We start from the raw sequence: 17,196 nt of genomic DNA on the forward strand, positions 1-17,196 counted from the left end.
TACCAGACCACTTTACCTGCCTCCTGAGAAATCTGTATACAGGTCAAGAAACAACAGTTAAAATTGGCCATGGAACAACAGACTGGTTCCAAATTGGGAAAGGAGTACATCAAGGCTGTATATTGTCACCCTACTTATTTAACTTATATGCAGAGTACATCATGTGAAAGGCCAGGCTGGATGAAGCACAAGCTGAAATCAAGATTGCCGGGAGAAATATCGATAACCTCAAATATGCAGATGATACCACCCTCATGGCAGAAAGTGAAGAGGAACTAAAGAGCCTCTTGATGAAAGTGAAAGAGGAGAGTGAAAAAGCGGGCTTACAACTCAACATTCAAAAAACTAAGATCATGGCATCTGGCCCCATCACTTCATGGCAAATAGATGGGGAAACAATGGCAACAGTGACAGACCTTATTTTCATGGGCTCCAAAATCACTGCAGATGGTGACTGCAGCCATGAAATTAAAAGACACTCTCTCCTTGGAAGAAGAGATGTGACCTACCTAGACAGGATATTAAAAAGCAGAGACATTACTTTGCCAACAAAGGTCCATTTAGTCAAAGCTATGGTTTTTCCAGTAGTCATGTGTGGATGTGAGAGTTGGACTGTAAAGAAAGCTGAGTGCCAAAGAATTGATGCTTTTGAAATGTGGCATTGGAGAAGACTCTTGAGAGTCCCTTGGACTGCAAGGAGATCCAACCAGTCCATCCTAAAGGAAATCAGTCCTGAATATTCATTGGAAGGACTGATGCTGAAGCTGAAACTCCAGTACTTTAGCCACCTGATATAAAGGACTGACTCATTTGAAAAGACCCTGATGCTGGGAAAGATTGAAGGCAGGAAGAGAAGGGACAACAGAGGATGAGATGGTTGGATGGCATCACTGCTCAATGGACATGAGTTTGAGTAAACTCCGGGAGTTGGTGATGGACAAAGAGGCCTGGCATGCTGCAGTCCATGGGGCCACAAAGTGTCAGACAGGACTGAGTGACTGAACTGAACTGAATGTGGGTTTTTAGTCACTGTGGGACTGTGGTTTTCTTCTTGCTTCTTCTGTCTGCCCTGTGATGGAGGAAGCATCTCATTGCAGCCTTTTCTTTGTCTTTGGACAGGAGGTGTCTTTTTTGGTGGGTTCCAGCGTCCTCCTTTTGATGGTTGTTCAACAGCTTGCTGTGATTTGGGTGTTCTGGCAGGAAGAGATGAGCAGACATCCTTCTACTCCACTGTCCTTCCCTCTCTTTTGACAGCACCTCCTAATTTGGTCTCCAGTTAGAAAGCTGTAAGACTCATTTGGCAGAAGTCCTCACTTGCCTTCTCAACACTCATTGCCTTTCTGATCTGATTCAAAATCATCACTTTTGAAACCCTTCAAGTGTTCCTCCCAAATTGATACTTCCAGCCCAGGCTTCTTCCTTGATCCCCGGGCTTGTACACTCGACTGTGAACTTTGCATAGACTTGCAATGTACAAGGCACCTCACATCCAACCCCTAGTCTTCTTCCCTCAACCCATTCCTCTCGCCAACTTCCACATCTCCATAAAGAGCAGTTGCTCAGGCCAAAACCTTGGAGCTTAACTTATCACTTTTTCCAAGCCCGTGTCTCATCCAGCAACATATTGTGTCCTGATTTCCTATAATAGCCACTTCTCACTCTCACCGCAGCTTCCACTTCATTCCCTCTCAGCAGTAGCCTCTCTGCCTGGCATCACTATAGTAGCCTCCTGCCCACTCTTCCTGCACATACCCTTATCCTGTTCCATCCATTCTCTGCCCCATTGCCAGGCTGGTGTTCTCAAAGTAAAACTGAATTGTGTCCCTCTTCTGCTCAAAAATCTCACTTAAAGGAAACCCCAAAGTCCTATCTAGTCTTCCTCCCAGTCACCGTACCTCCCCCTCCTGCTTCCTCTCTGATTCCCTTGGGTCCTCTCTCCTCCTTGCCTTCAGTGAGCTGGGTAGGGAGAGGGAATACAATTTGCTTCAAGGAAAAGGTCAGGCATGTGTGGTGTAACAGCAGAAACCAGAGTGGTATCTGTTTGCAAGAACTTTGCTTTCTAAGTATATGGACTCTGGGCGAGGTACCCAACAAGTGTCTCCTCACCATGACTCAGGGATAGCGGGCCACCCAATGTGTAGGGTGATGGCTGAGATTCTTTTCTAAGTAGACAAAGGCACCACTACATGGAGGCTTGGTGTGTTGTCACTTCTGTTTGATTGTTTGGCATTGTATTGAGCCTTTTAATCCCCTAGGTTGTGCCACCAAAAAAACTGTAATAACCAAATGTAGGCTATGAACACAAAAATTAGAGGACCGCTTGTGTCAATTACAATATTCTCGAACCTAATAATAATTTTAAAATAGTCATTTTAGACTCTAATAGAATCTGGGGTTGCCTTGTCCACTGCTCCTTCATTTTGTGTATTGGGAGGTGGGCTAAGAACAGTAACCTTATGCTGTGTTACCCAGGGTGTCCTACCCAAAGCCCCATGAAGCCGCCTCTTAAACAGTGTTGATAAGACTATAATGATGAAGGCTCCTGGTGATTTTTTTTTTTTTTCAGAGAAATTAGTGAAGTGCTCTGAAGGATTTTTCAAATATCAATGATCTCCAAAATAGTTCACTGTTTTCTAATTTCACATGGGGTTTAAGTATTTATTTTAGAGGCTAAGTGCTCCAATCATCTACAATATGCTTCTTGAAAGGCTTTGATTTAAGGCTTATCAGTTGATTTCTGCCAAGGTGGTATTTTGGAATCAATGTATGATTTCCATTGCTGGTAGAATGTAAGGCTGTACTCATGTGCTGAGCTGTCAGGGGAAGTTTTGAAAGCTCCTAATGGATTAAAAGATTTTTCAGCAAAGTAGAAACCATTTCAAAGTATGCAAAAATGGATCAGAAAATAAAGTTGTTAGAGTAACTTGAAAGTGATTATAGATCCACAAGACTAAATGGGCTAAAATTGCTTGTACAAATCTAATTATGGTGTACTAACTTTCAAGTTTTCAAATAGGTTAATTTTTGAAACTTGTTGTTTGCACTTGGAAGACTTGACCAAAGCCAATGAGAAAAGTACTGACCTAGGTCACATCAATCCACTGATGGTAAGGAACGAGCCTGGGCCACCACTGAATCTTAATGGTTTCAGGCTGCAAGCCATATGTCGCCCTTTAGACCCAAGGAAGAAACTCAGTCCAGAAGCACTATGTGCCCCGGTGCTACTAGACAATGTGGAAGTGATGCTCAGTCTGGCAGGAATAGAGGAAGCACAACACATAAATAGGTCTGCGATCAGGTGTGAGTTGAGGAGACCGTGGGCTTTTGAGTAAGAGCTCCCTGAGTTCAAATCCTGCTGCTACCATGTCATAGTCATAAACCTCAGTAACTTAGTCCAACTTTTCTGAGCCTTGGTTTTCTCATCCGTCAGTTAGGGTTAATAATGGTGGCCATTGTGCTGAGCACGTTGTGAGATTCCCTATGTAAAATATCTGCACTGAGCACACGTTGAGTAAGTGCTGGTTATTTCCCTTCTCCTGTTCACCTCTCTACACAGTATAATATCAATGCTCAGAATAAGGCAGTTCACTGGTATTTTCTCATCTGTACCCTGAAAAGGGGGAAATCCATGTGTCCTGAAGGCTGGGCAGGAAATGACAGAGGAGAAATGCACAGAGGAGATGGGAACAGATAAGGTTGCCATGGTCAGAGAAAGCAAGCACAATGCATCGTCCACGACTTCCTGATGACTTGGCACATAAAGTCCCACTTAGAAAACGCTGTTGTGTGGTACACTGGAGTTAGACCAAGGAGGCTGTTCACAGTTCGAGATGTACTTCCCACAGGTGGAGCCCCTACCCCAGCCTCTGTGAGCCAATGGAAAGACTGAGGAGATCAACTATGTGAGCCTGTGACTAGTTTGTAGCCCACTGGTTGGAAGGTTCTGGTATAGAGAACTTAACAGTTCACTGCCCTAGCCCCCTTTAAGTCCATTTTGGAATGAGATAGAAGGGAATGAATAAGACTCCAAGCAGTCGGTTCCCTAACTCGGCTTTGCAGTGGCCAAAGATGGCTGGTGGCACTGGTTCCTTAGGTATGGTGTCAGAGACTAGGGAGGGGGAGCTATGTGTACATGGGAAGCAAAGGCCAAGTGCATGGATATTTTCAGTGCCCTCCTCTCACTTTCCCACCTTCTGTAGGCGAGCTCATTGCACTGGCCTGCTCTAAGCCCTCTTTGCATTACCCATAATGCTTTGTGTGTCAGTACTCAATAACCATGTGGTAAGTTGGATGGGAAACCACTCCAGTACTATTGCCTGGAAAATCCCATGGACAGAGGAGCCTGGTAGGCTACAGTCCATGGGGTTGCAAAGAGTCGGACATGACTGAGCACACTTTCACTTTCACAAGTTGGATTGAATAGATAAAGCTGCTGGAAAAGGCCCTGGCCTTCAGGTTTGAGCTTATGCTCTGAGCTCAGTTATTTTTCTGTTCTTTACCTGTTTCTCCAAATCTTGCTCACAGAGCTCAAGATTCATCTCAAAACATAACCGCTTTCTTTATTTTTTTTTTTAATTTGAAGCAAAGTATAGCTGATTTACAGTGTTGTGTTACTTTCCACTGCACAGCAAAGTGATTCAGTGATACACATATACAATGTTTTTCACATTCTTTTCCATTATGGCTTACTACAGGGTGTTGAATATAGTTCCCTGCGCTATGCAGTAGGACCTTGTTTATCCATCCATAATCACTTCCTAGTGGCCTCTCTCAGTTGAAAATGATCCACTGGTTAAGTTTCTGAAGGTAGACCTCTCCTAAAAGAAGTAAAATGAAGGACGCGCTGACACCTGCTAAAACATACATGACCCTTGACGATGCTATGCTCAGTGAAATCAGCCAGTCACAAAAGGACAAATATTGTATAATTCCTCTTATATGAGGGACCTGGAGTAGTAAATTCACAGACACGGGAAGCAGGATGGTGGCTACCAGGGGATATGGGGAGGGGAATGGGAGGTGTTCATTTGATATGGATTTTCAGTTGGGGAAGATGAAGAGAGTTATGGAGATGAATGGTGCTGATGGCTGCCCAACAATATGAATGTACTTAATGTCAGTGAACTTCACACTGAAACATGGTAAATTTTAATATTATAGATGTTTTACCACAATTTTTTGAAAAAAAAAAAACAAGAAGAAAAGGGGTAACATATGGTCTGTAGACCTCAGAAAGAGAGACTGCATGAAGATTGAGCAATAAATTTGATCCTTCATTTTATTATTAAAAGAGAAAACTTAGCATATGTCCAAGTTACCGTGCTTTTCAATCTTATTTTGTAATCAGCTGAGTCACCTTTCTTTATTTCCTCCTTCTGTCTTTGCTCTTTCACTTTGGAAATGAATTAAACTGTTCTTGGAGCGGTGAAAGAACCCATTTCAGTTGAACTCACTGTCAGGCCTCATGGATACCTGGGAGGGATGAGGGCAGGGGAGAGGCCACGGGGGAGGACAGAAAACCACTGAGACAGTGGCTGCGAGCCACTAGTTGCCGTCACAATAAGCTCTGTGGGTGAGTCCTAGGGAAAGGGTACTCCTCTTGCTATCTTCCCTAGGGCCTCTACCCAAGGCTTCTTGCACTTTCTAAAAACTGAGCTGTGGTCTCAACTGAGCCACTAACTTATGAATTTAGTATGGTGTCTAGGGGTACACTGTAGCTTTGTCCGTGGGTCCAAGTCTCAAAATCTCTTACCAGCAATAAACTCCACAACATGGGAACAGTCCTTTCCTCCAGGGACCACATGATAGGCTTGATAAGTGTCATAGGTTGAATTGTCATGGCTCAGACGGTAAAGAATCTGCCTGAGATGCAGAAGACCCAGGTTCAATCCCTGGGTTAGGAAGTTCCCCTGGAGGAGGGCATGGCAACCCACTCCAATATTCTTGCCTGGAAAATTCCATGGACAGAGGAGCCTGGTGGGCTGCAGTCCATGGGGTCGCCAAAAGTCAGACACGACTGAGCGACTAACGCTTTCACTTTTCACTTCAAATATGATATGTTGAAATCCAAACCCCTAGTACAGCAGAATGTGACCTTATAAGGAGGTAATGTTTTTATAGACATAATGAAGTTAAAATGAATTCATTAGTGTGGGCCCTAATCTAATAAAGGAGGAAAATTGGACACAGACACAGACAAGCACATAACGAGACACCCGGAGCAGACAGCCATCGGCAAGCCCGGGAGACAGGCCTGGAACAGAGTGTACCCTCACAGCCTCAGAAGGAACCAAGCCTGCCCACACTTTGATCTCAGACTTCAAGCCTGCAGAACCGAGACAAAAATTTTTTAAGGGCTTCCCTGGTAGCTCAGCTGGTAAAGCACCTGCCTGCAATGCAGGAGACCCCGTTTTGATTCCTGGGTCAGGAAGATCCCCTGGAGATGGGATAGGCTACCCACTCCAGTATTCTTGGGCTTCCCTGGTGGCTCAGCTGGTAAAGAATCCACCTGCAATGTGGGAGACCTGGGTTTGATTCCTGGGTTGGGAAGATCCCCTGGAGAAGGGAATGGCTACCCAATCCAGTATTCTGGCCTAGAGAATTCTAGGTCACAAAGAGTTGGACACAGCTGAGTGACTTTCATTTTAAGCCTTCTAGTTTGTGAGATGTGTGTGTGTGTGTGTGTGTGTTAACAATACCCCTAGAAAACTAATGCAGCAGGTAAAGCATATTTTCCCCAAATTCCCTTCTGTGGATGCTGTCAATGTGATATACGGCTGTTCCGAGTTACTGAAGTCCCCCTGAGGATTCCTTTCACCTCATCTCTCAGGGTCCCCCCACAAGCAGGCTGTGTTATTGGGCTCCAGGGAGAGTGTCACACTGCACAAGAGGCCTTCATCCCCTTGATCATGCCTGTCTCTTCCTAATGGGCAGGTTCTAGAAGTGGAAGGAGACAGAGGAGGCTGGTGTTGAAGGGCTTCTTTGTCAACGCTCAAAGCACCTTTTTGGAACAGGGAGTGCATCAAGTGTTCTCAGCTCAGGGACTAGTCACTGGGAGAGGGTCACTTGTCTGATTCACACAACTCCCCTCTTCATATAGTCTTGTCACTGACAAAGGGAAGTAAAATTCTGTGCTGAGATGGAAGGGCTAGTTGAAGGAATTTAGTATGCTAAAAACTTAGTCACACGGACTCTCAATGCTCCCTAATCAATGTCACTTGGCTATTGCTAAGGTTTTACTAAGCCCATTATCAGCCTCTTACCTCCTCTCAGTTCATAATTTTGTGCAGTTAGAGTGCCTATTATGGGAAATATGTACTGTCATTGGCAGCTAGACTTAAAATTATGCTCTGTATGTAGTTGGTCAAAGCACCTCTACTCAGCTCATCATGATTTTTCAACTAGTATGGAGCAAATTGCTGTCTGATTATGCTCTCCAGCTCCATCAGTTAAGGGGCCTTTTCCAATCCAGTGTCTAAAGACTTGGCCAAAATAAGTTTTTGTCTAAAAAGATTGGTCTTGAAAAATGAGATAAAGAGCCGTTCAGGGTGGTTTAGGGAACACAATTTATTTCATCAACGTAAAGTGTCTTCCTTGAAAATCCTTTTCAGTTTAATTCCACTGCCTGAATTTGTGCAAATCGTGCAGCCGTTGGGGTGGCAATGATGTCATATTGGAAATTAAATCAAATGCATTGATTTCCTACTGGAGTTCTGGCACCTTTCTGCAAAGGTTTTTGCCTTTTTTCCCCTCAAGGAACTGTCACAGGGAAGCAACATGTTTCTCTAGCCTGGACCCTCCTCTGAATTCCAAACCTGGCGAGCCACATGCACCTTGGACGCCTCCGCTCAGTTACCCCCTGAGATCCTGAACATCCTGTAGAGCAAGTGAGCAAGGAAAATCACCGTCCTCTCATCTCACCCAGATGAGCTTCCCTGCCTCTCTCCAGCATCTCAGGGAGGAGGACCCGCTGACTGGCCAAGCTCTGCAACTCCTTCTTCAACTCCCATCCTCAATAACTCTCCCTTTGCATCCCCATATCAGTGGTCAAAGCTTGTAAACACAATCTTCTGAGTCTCTTCTACCCTCCCTCCCCTCACTGTCTCTCTAGTAATTGAGTGTTGGGTGGACAAGGAGATACCCATCTGGGATTCAAGTTTGCTGTGGAGGAGCCCCGTGATGACCCCATTCATGAGTGGGTCACCTCAAGCTTCTGTATCTTGGCAACAGATGTCAGGAATCGCTTTCCCTTTCTTGATGGGAGGTCTGGACCAACGGGCAGGGGAGAAGCTCTGCTTTATGTCATGGAAGCAGAAAGGATGGTGTTGGCACACTGTACCTCTTCACCCCTCAGACCCTGGAACTTCACCAGGGGAAGGCAGAGAATGGGCCAAAATATACCTTCATCCTTGGAAGGCATTTCCCACTGTTCTCTGGGGTAAAGTGTGGGAGCCAGGACTGAGCCTAAATTAGGAAGTAGATGGGGTTTGTCTTCAGTGATTCTCACCTTTCTTTATGAGCTTCCCAGGTGGTTCAGTGGTAAAGAAACTGTCTGCCAATGCAAGACACACGGGTTCGATCTCTGGGTCAGGAAGATCCCCTGGAGAAGGGAATGGCTACCCACTCCAATATTCCTGCCTGGAGAATCCCATGGACAGAGGAGCCTGGCGGGCTACAGTCCATGGAGCCACAAAAGGGTCAGACATGACTTAGAAGCTGAACAAAAACAACCTTTCTTTATTCTCTTCTCAAGAACCCTGGTATTCAATACCTTTGCACTGGCCTCTGGTGCCCACGACCCTTTCGCTACTGCCATCTCCTCAAAGTAGTCCCGGATCCAAAATCAACTCCTTCACCTCCTCCATCATTCATTCTGTCAGTGGGATGCTGAGTGACGTCAGCTAGACAGTGGAAGTCAGCAGGGTGATTACACCCAAGAGTGATCATGGCAAATGTCTGATGACTCACAGCTCGAGCAGGGGCTGGTTCCTATTCAAAGGCTAAGGTATGCCACTTCTCTTTTTCTTACTCCTGTCGCAGACTTTGACTGTACTAGAGAAATGTTTGTGACTGATGATGATGATATTTGCATAGATTGACCTTATTCCTAGGGCTCTGTGTTTTAGTCTCAGTTCTACACCAAGAGAATACCAACAAGGAGACAAGCTCTAAAGTGGGGTCAAAGGATCTGGGCTGTCATCTGAGTTTACTCCTCTTTGAGTCACTAATGAAATGCCAGCCCCAAGGGCTCAGAATTCATGTGATGCTTCTCCCTGCTTCTTGCCCCAGCTACAGTTGTGGCTACAGTCCATGGGGTTACAGAGTCGGACACGACTGAGCCACTAACACACATCTTAACATGCCACACATGGTTTTCAGCCTCACAAAGTGGTATCATGCTGTAAATGACTCCTCTGCAACTTGCTTGGCTCATTAGCTGTTCTTGAGACCCATCCATGATGATATATGCACTTTATTTAGTTCATGTATTTTAACTACTGTGTATTATTCCATTGTATGAATACAGCACAGTGCATTTATTCATTTTCCTGCTGATAGTCATTTAGGTGTTTCCAAATATTCTAATTTAATTGGTTTGGGTAGTGGCCTGGGTAATTGAGATTTAAAAGCCAAAAAGATAACTGTAATATTGACAAGATTGAGAACCACTGCTTTACTGGATCTTGAAATCAATTCTATTAGTTGTGCTGAACATTAAAAAATTAAATAGAATAAAATAAAAGTATGAGAGGGCTTTGCATACAGGATAAAAAGTCCTCAAGAAAACTTTTGCTTCCATTATAAATACACATTGGGTTACAACTTAAAATTAATGCATACTGTGACTCATGACCAAAAAAGATTTCAGAGCACTATTTAGGTTATAGATCTGTGAGTGAAATTGTTGGGTCACAAAATAGATGCATTTTAACTTTACTGGCTATTGCCAAATTGCTTCCTAAAGCACTTACATAAAATTACACACTACCTGTATGAGGGCCCCATTGTCCCAATTCCTTGCCAACACCTGAATTGTCAGACCTTTAAAATTTTTGCCAATGTGATGGGTGTGAAATTGTTTCTTGTGGTATTTAGGCATCTCGCAGATGACTTGTATGGCTGAGTACCTTTTAACATGTACATTAATCAGGTTTCCTCTTCGGGAACTGTCTGTACATGTCTTTTGCCTATTAATTTTGTTTTTAGTTAATTGATATATTTGTTATGTATTCTGGATATCAATCCTTTGTCAGATGCCTGCACTGTATGTATTTCCTGGCACTCTGTAGCTTGTCTTTTAAAATGGTATTTGTTGCACAGAATTTTTATTTACATGTATCAATCTTTAACTTTATGGTTTGTGCTCCTGTCTTTTTAAAATAAATCTTTCTTACTAGGGAGTCATAAAGATATTCTCCTTTGTTTTCTTCTAACAGCTTTAAAGTTGTGTTTCTCACACGTAGACCTTTAATGCCTCTTTGGAGTTTATTTTTTAATGAAATCTTTGTAGGTTCCAATGCAATTTTGAGAAATAATTTGGAGACTTTGTATTGGGGAACTGTCCAGAAACTCTGTCCAGTTTCCCCAATAATAACACTTTGAAAAATTATAGTAGTTTTCACAACCAGGATATTGACATGGATACAATCCACTGATCTTATTGAGATTTTTCCATTTATACTTGTGCTCCCGTATGTACTTGTGTGTATGGGTGTGTCTGTTGAATCCCATACAGTTTTATCCCCTGGGCAGGTTCATGTATCCACCATCACCATCAAGGTATTGAATAGTTCTTCCATCATTGCAAGGATCCTTCAAATTGCCCTTTATAATCACACCCATTTCCCTCTAGTGACTGCACCCTTGTCCCATCCCTAACTCGTTTTTCAATTACTGAGTCGTGTCCAACTCTTTGTGACTTCATGGACTGCAGCACGCCAGGCTTCCCTGTCCTTCACCATCTCCTGGAGTTTGCTCAAACTAATGTCCATTGAGTCAGTGATGCCATCCAACCATCTCATCCCTGAACACCTGGCAACCACTAGTCTGCTCTTCATTGCTGTAATGTTGTCATTTTAAGAATGTTATACAGGGACTTCCTGGGTGGTCCAGTGGCTAAGACTCCGAGCTCCAATGCAGGGGGCTTGGGTTTGATCCCTGTTCAGGGAACTAGATCCCACAAGCCACGACTAAGACCTGGTACAGCCAAATGAATGAATAAATAGTAAAAATAAATATTAAAAAATATGTTATATAAATGGGTCCATACAGTATGAATCTTCTCAGGATTGACTTTTCACTTGGAATAATTCTCTGGAGATTCATCCAGTTCATTGCATGTATCATAGTTCACTCCTTGTTTTTCATGAGTAGAACCCCATGTTGTGATTGCTACCTCTGTTTGTTTATCCATTCACATGCTGAAGGACATCTGGGTTGTTTCCAGTTTGGAACTAATACAAATAAAGCTTTATCAACATTCATGTATGGGGTTTTTGTATGAACATAAACTTTACTGTCTTTGGAATAATCGTCCAAGAGTGCAGTTGCTGGGTGGTACAGAAATTACATATTTAAGTGTTTTTTTTTTTTTGCATATTTAGTTTTATAAGAAATGGCTAAATAGTTTTGTACCATTTTATATTCCTACCAGAAATTTCTGAGTCATCCAGTTCCTCCACATCCTTCCCAATGTTTGATGGTGCTGCTATTTTCATTCTAACAATTCTGATAGGGGTATGGTGGTATCTCACTGTGGTTATAATTTGCATTCCTTGATGGCTAATGATGGTGAGCCTCTTTTCATGTGGTTTTTGTAATCTGTATACTCGCTTTGGTGAAAATATCTTCATGTTGCTTGCCCATTTTCTAATTGGCTTATTATTTTTTATTTTTGAATTTGAGAGCTCTTCCTATATGCTAAACGTAAGTCCTTTGTTGGATACGTACTTCAAAAATATTTTCTTCCAGTCTGCAGTCTTTTAATCCTCTTCACATGGGTTTTTGCAGAGCAGAAGTTTTATATTTTGATCAGGTCCAATTAGTTGATATTTCATTTTACAGATCATCTTTCTGGCGTCAAGTCTAAAAACACTTTGCCTAATCTTAAGTTGAAAGATTTTGTCCTATTTTTTAAAAGTTTTATATTTTATATTATGATCCATTTTGATTTAATTTTTGTGTGAAGTATGAAGTTTTGGTCTCTCTTCATTTTTTGCCTGCAGATTTTTTTGCTGATTGCTCCAAGTTTTTACCATTTGCTCAAAAGGTTATCTTTCCTCTATTGGATCTATTTTGCAGATTTGCAAAAAAAATCAATGGATCACTTTTGTGTGCACCTCCTTGATTTTTTAACCTTTTAAGGACTTTGACTGGCTCTGGGTCCCATTATACTTTGCCTTAATTTCCTCTGAGATATATAAAAAGTGAGTCATCATTTTGTAATGATAGCCATATTGTAATTAACAAGGATTTTACATCAATATCTAATAAACACTGATCATGTAGTAGGAATTCAACTTGATTATTGTTAGTTTCAACTCTTCAAGGGACTAATTCTAACAATTAGCCTGAAACCATAGAGAATCATGAGGTGAATCAGAACTTAAATGTATAAAAATACAACTTTTTTTTTTTACTTTAGAAGACTAAGAGGGGAAACTTCAAAGCTATCAGATCATAGAAATGTTAGGAGAGAAAGCAGCAGATAGAAGTGTCTCAGCTATGAGGTTCTGCCAGCTAATGAAACTAAATGTCTCTTTTTATTCTATCTACTAGATGGGCCTTCACTTATATATAGTTATGTTGTCTTACTTAGGAGTCATGTTCTTAGAAATTTGTATGCATGTCACCTCCACAGTATAATGTACTAGAAAGAGTGCTCTCTAGACTGGAAGGCAGTGGGTCAGGCATCAAGTCCCAGCTCTGTCTCTAGTCCACTTAGCTAGAGACATTGAATTTTGAGGGACTGTCATGGGATTATTGGCAATCATGATCCAGGGGGCACTGGACACATTAGGTACTCTGTACTATTATTAGCAGCGCTTTACATGAGGCCTTCCCTGGTGGCTCAGACAGTAAAGAATCTCCCTGCATTGCAGGAGACATAGGTTTGATCTCTGGGTCTGGAAGATCCCCTGGAGAAGGGAAGAGGACATGAGGAGCATGGTGGGTTAAGGGTCACAGAGTCAGACATGAATGAGCAACTAACATAGCTTCCTCACTTACGTGAGGCAACCAAGGCCCGAACAACAGAAAAAATGTAAAAGCCACTATCATCCTGAAGGCTTGTATCTGATTTGGGCATGGGGCCTTGTGGCTCTGAGGAGTTTATGGTCAGGAGAGGCTGATATTTTGAAGAGCTTGAGATGTTTTTTGACTAGAGCTTGGAAAACAGAATAATGTGGGGTCTGACTGCTCAGTATCATTGGGAGGTAGTCTATTGAGTAGGTTTACCCATGGTCCAGGCTCAGCAGACTGATGTTCTGCCTTCTCTAGCCCTTGAAGTGAAGTGAAAGTCACTCAGTCATGTCTGACACTTTGAGACCCCATGGACCATATAGTCCATGGAATTCTCCAGGCTGGAATATTGGAGTGGGTAGCCTTTCCTTTCTCCGGGGGACCTTCTTAACCCAGGGACTGAAGACAGGTCTCCCACATTGCAGGCGGATTCTTTACCAGCTGAGACACAAGGGAAGCCCAGGAATACTGGTGTGGGTAGCCTATCCCTTCTCCAGGGGTCCTTCCCAACTCAGGAATCCAACTGGGGTCTCCTGCTTTGCAGGCGGATTCTTTACCAACTGAGCTATTAGGGACATGAGACTGAGCCATTAGGGACACTAGCGTTACCTCTCGCTCTTAGGACATTGGAAGGAAGAGAAGCATGACATCTAGTACTCCTTTTCAGTTCAGTTCAGTTCAGTCACTCTGTGGTTTCCGACTCTTTGTGACCCCATGAACTGTAGCACGCCAGGCCTCCATGTCCATTACCAACTCCCGGAGTTTACCCAAACTCATGTCCATCAAGTTGGTGATGCCATCCAACCATCTATTCCTCTGTTGTCCTCTTCTCCTCCTGACCTCAATCTTGCCCAGCATCAGGATCTTTTCAAATGAGTCAGCTCTTAGCATCAGGTGGTCAAAATATTGGAGTTTCAGCTTCAACATCAGTCCTTCCAATGAACACCCAGGACTGATCTCCTTCAGAATGGACTGGTTGGATCTCCTTGCAGTCCAAGGGACTCTCAAGAGTCTTCTCCAACACCACAGTTCAAAAGCATCCATTCTTCTGTGCTCAGCTTTCTTTATAGTCCAACTCTCACATCCACACATGACCACTGGAAAAACCATAGCCTTGACTAGATGGACCTTTGCTGGCAAAGTAATGTCTCTGCTTTTTAATGTGCTATCTAGGTTGGTCATAACTTTCCTTCCAAGGAGTAAGCGTCTTTTAATTTTAATTTCATGGCTGCAATCACCATCTGCAGTGATTTTGGAGCCCCAGAAAATAAAGTCAGCCACTGTTTCCTCATCTATTTGCCATGAAGTGATGGGACCGGATGCCATGATCTTCGTTTTCTGAATGTTGAGCTTTAAGCCAACTTTTTCACTCTCCTCTTTCACTTTCATCAAGAGGCCCTTTAGTTCTTCTTCACTTTCTGCCATAAGGGTGGTGTCTTCTACATATCTGAGGTTATTGATATTTCTCCCAGCAATCTTGATTCCAGCTTGTGCTTCCTCCAGCCCAGTGTTTCTCATCATGTACTCTGAATATATGTTAAATAAGCAGGGTGACAATATACAGCCTTGACATACTCCTTTTGCTATTTGGAACCAGTCTGTTGTTCCATGTCTAGTTCTAACTGTTGCTTCCTGATCTGCATACAGGTTTCTTAAGAGGCAGGTCAGGTGGTCTGCTATTCCCATCTCTTTCAGGATTTTCCACAGTTTATTGTGATCCACACAGTCAAAGGCTTTGGCATGGTCAATAAAGCAGAAATAGATGCTTTTTCTGGAACTCTTGCTTTTTCAATGATCCAGCGGATGTTGGCAATTTGATCTCTGGTTCCTCTGCCTTTTCTAAAACCAACTTGAACATCTGGAAGTTCACAGTTCACTTATTGCTGAAGCCTGGCTTGGAGAATTTTGAGTATTACTTTACTAGTGTGCGCTGCTTCTGCTGCTGCTAAGTCACTTCAGTCATGTCTGAGTCTGTGTGAGCCCAGAGACGGCAGCCCACCAGGCTCCCCCGTCCCTGGGATTCTCCAGGCAAGAACACTGGAGTGGGTTGCCATTTCCTTCTCCAATGCATAAAAGCGTGTGAGATGAGTGCAATTGTGCAGTAGTTTGAGCATTCTTTGGCATTGCCTTTCTTTGGGATTGGAATGAAAACTGACCTTTTCCAGTCCTGTGGCCACTGCTGAGTTTTCCAAATTTGCTGACATATTGAGTGCAGCACTTTCAGAGAAATATCTTTCAGGATTTGAAATAGCTCAACTGGAATTCTATCACCTCCACTAGCTTTGTTCATAGTGATGCTTCCTAAGGCCCACTTGACTTCACATTCCAGGACGTCTGGCTCTAGGTGAGTGATCATGCCATTATGATTACCTGGGTCGTGAAGATGTTTTTTTTTCAGTTCTGTGTATTCTTGCCACCTCTTTTTAATATCTTCTGCTTCTGGGTAAGGATGAATTAAATAAGTCTCCAAAAGTGTAGTGTATGAAAAACGGTATAACTTGTGATTTTGATTACGTTCAAATAAAAAAATTCTGTGCATCAAATGTCATCTTAGTGGAAAAATGTCAAGCAATACATGGAAGTATTTAGACCACTTATTCCTGACAAGGGGGTAGAGTATGTAAAGAATATATTAGAAGTTCTTATCAATCAAAGCTGAAAAACAAATATGTTAAAAATTGAGCAAAACAAAAACAAACAGAATCAGGGAATTCACAGAAAAGAGCACCTGAATAAGATCATGAGAATATGTTCAACATCACTAGTAATCAAGGAAATGCAAATTTAAAACATATCCCTCATGATTGGCAAAATTTTAAAAATCTGATAATACCAAATTTTGACTCAGATGTGAGAAACTGGAATTCTCAAACACTGCTTCTGATGGTATAAATTGTCATAAACACTTTGGAGAGGAATTTGGAAATATTTAGTTGTTTCCAAGGTTATTTCCAAGGTTAAAAAACTATGTATAAAATAGATAACTACCAAAAACAGATTGTATGACATAGGAAACTCTACTCCGTGCTTTGTGGTGACCAAAATGGGAAGAAAATAAAAAAAAGAGGGGGATCTATGTATAGGTATAGATGATTCACTTTGCTGTACAGCAGAAACTAACACTACATTGTAAAGCAACTATACTCCATTAAAAATGAATTAAAAATAAAATAAAGTGATGGCAAAATCTGAAAAAAAAATGTGTGTAACCTATAATGCAGAAATTACCATGGTAGATATATGCCATAGAACAACAGTTCCCCAGACTGCAGGGGGTTCCTAAGAGCCTTTCAGGGGATCTAGTAGATCAAGAATATTTTCATAAGAATACTGAGACATTATTTATTTTCTCATGAGTGTACAGGGGAGTTTCATGAGGCTACAGACATATAGGATCACAATATATTGGAGAAACAAGGAGGAGTATCCTGTTGTCATCTACTAAAACCAGATGTTAGAGAGATCAGAAAACAACAAACAATGCCACTCTTCTAATATTTTTTTTGCTTTGTAAAACAGAGTTTTTTTCCCCTAAAATGTTATTTCTAAGTGAACAAAGAAAATATTTACATTCTTTCACCTTTAATTTCTATGTTAAATAGCAGTAGATATAACCATGTAAAAAAAGCTCTTCGAGGTCCACACTTATCCATGAGTCCCCAATTGAACTCGTTCACCAAGTGTTTGCTAAGCACTTTCTCAGTGCCAGGCTTGGGTTGGGTTCTTAATGGCACAGGGGGGCACTCCATAAATGACACACCACACCCCAGCTCCTCTGCCCTGACACACTGGACCTGGTTGATTCCTCCAAATGCAGGTGACTCCACAGAAGACTCGGACTATTTTGTTTATAGCCCTGAAATCCTTGGCTACTTTCCTCCCTCCCAACCCTGAGAAGGTGGAATTCCCTAGTTGTTCCACTATCATATTACCACTGTGGTCATCTACCAACCTCAG

Source organism: Bos taurus, chromosome X (assembly GCF_002263795.3).
Source record: "Bos taurus isolate L1 Dominette 01449 registration number 42190680 breed Hereford chromosome X, ARS-UCD2.0, whole genome shotgun sequence".
NCBI lineage: Eukaryota > Metazoa > Chordata > Mammalia > Artiodactyla > Bovidae > Bos > Bos taurus.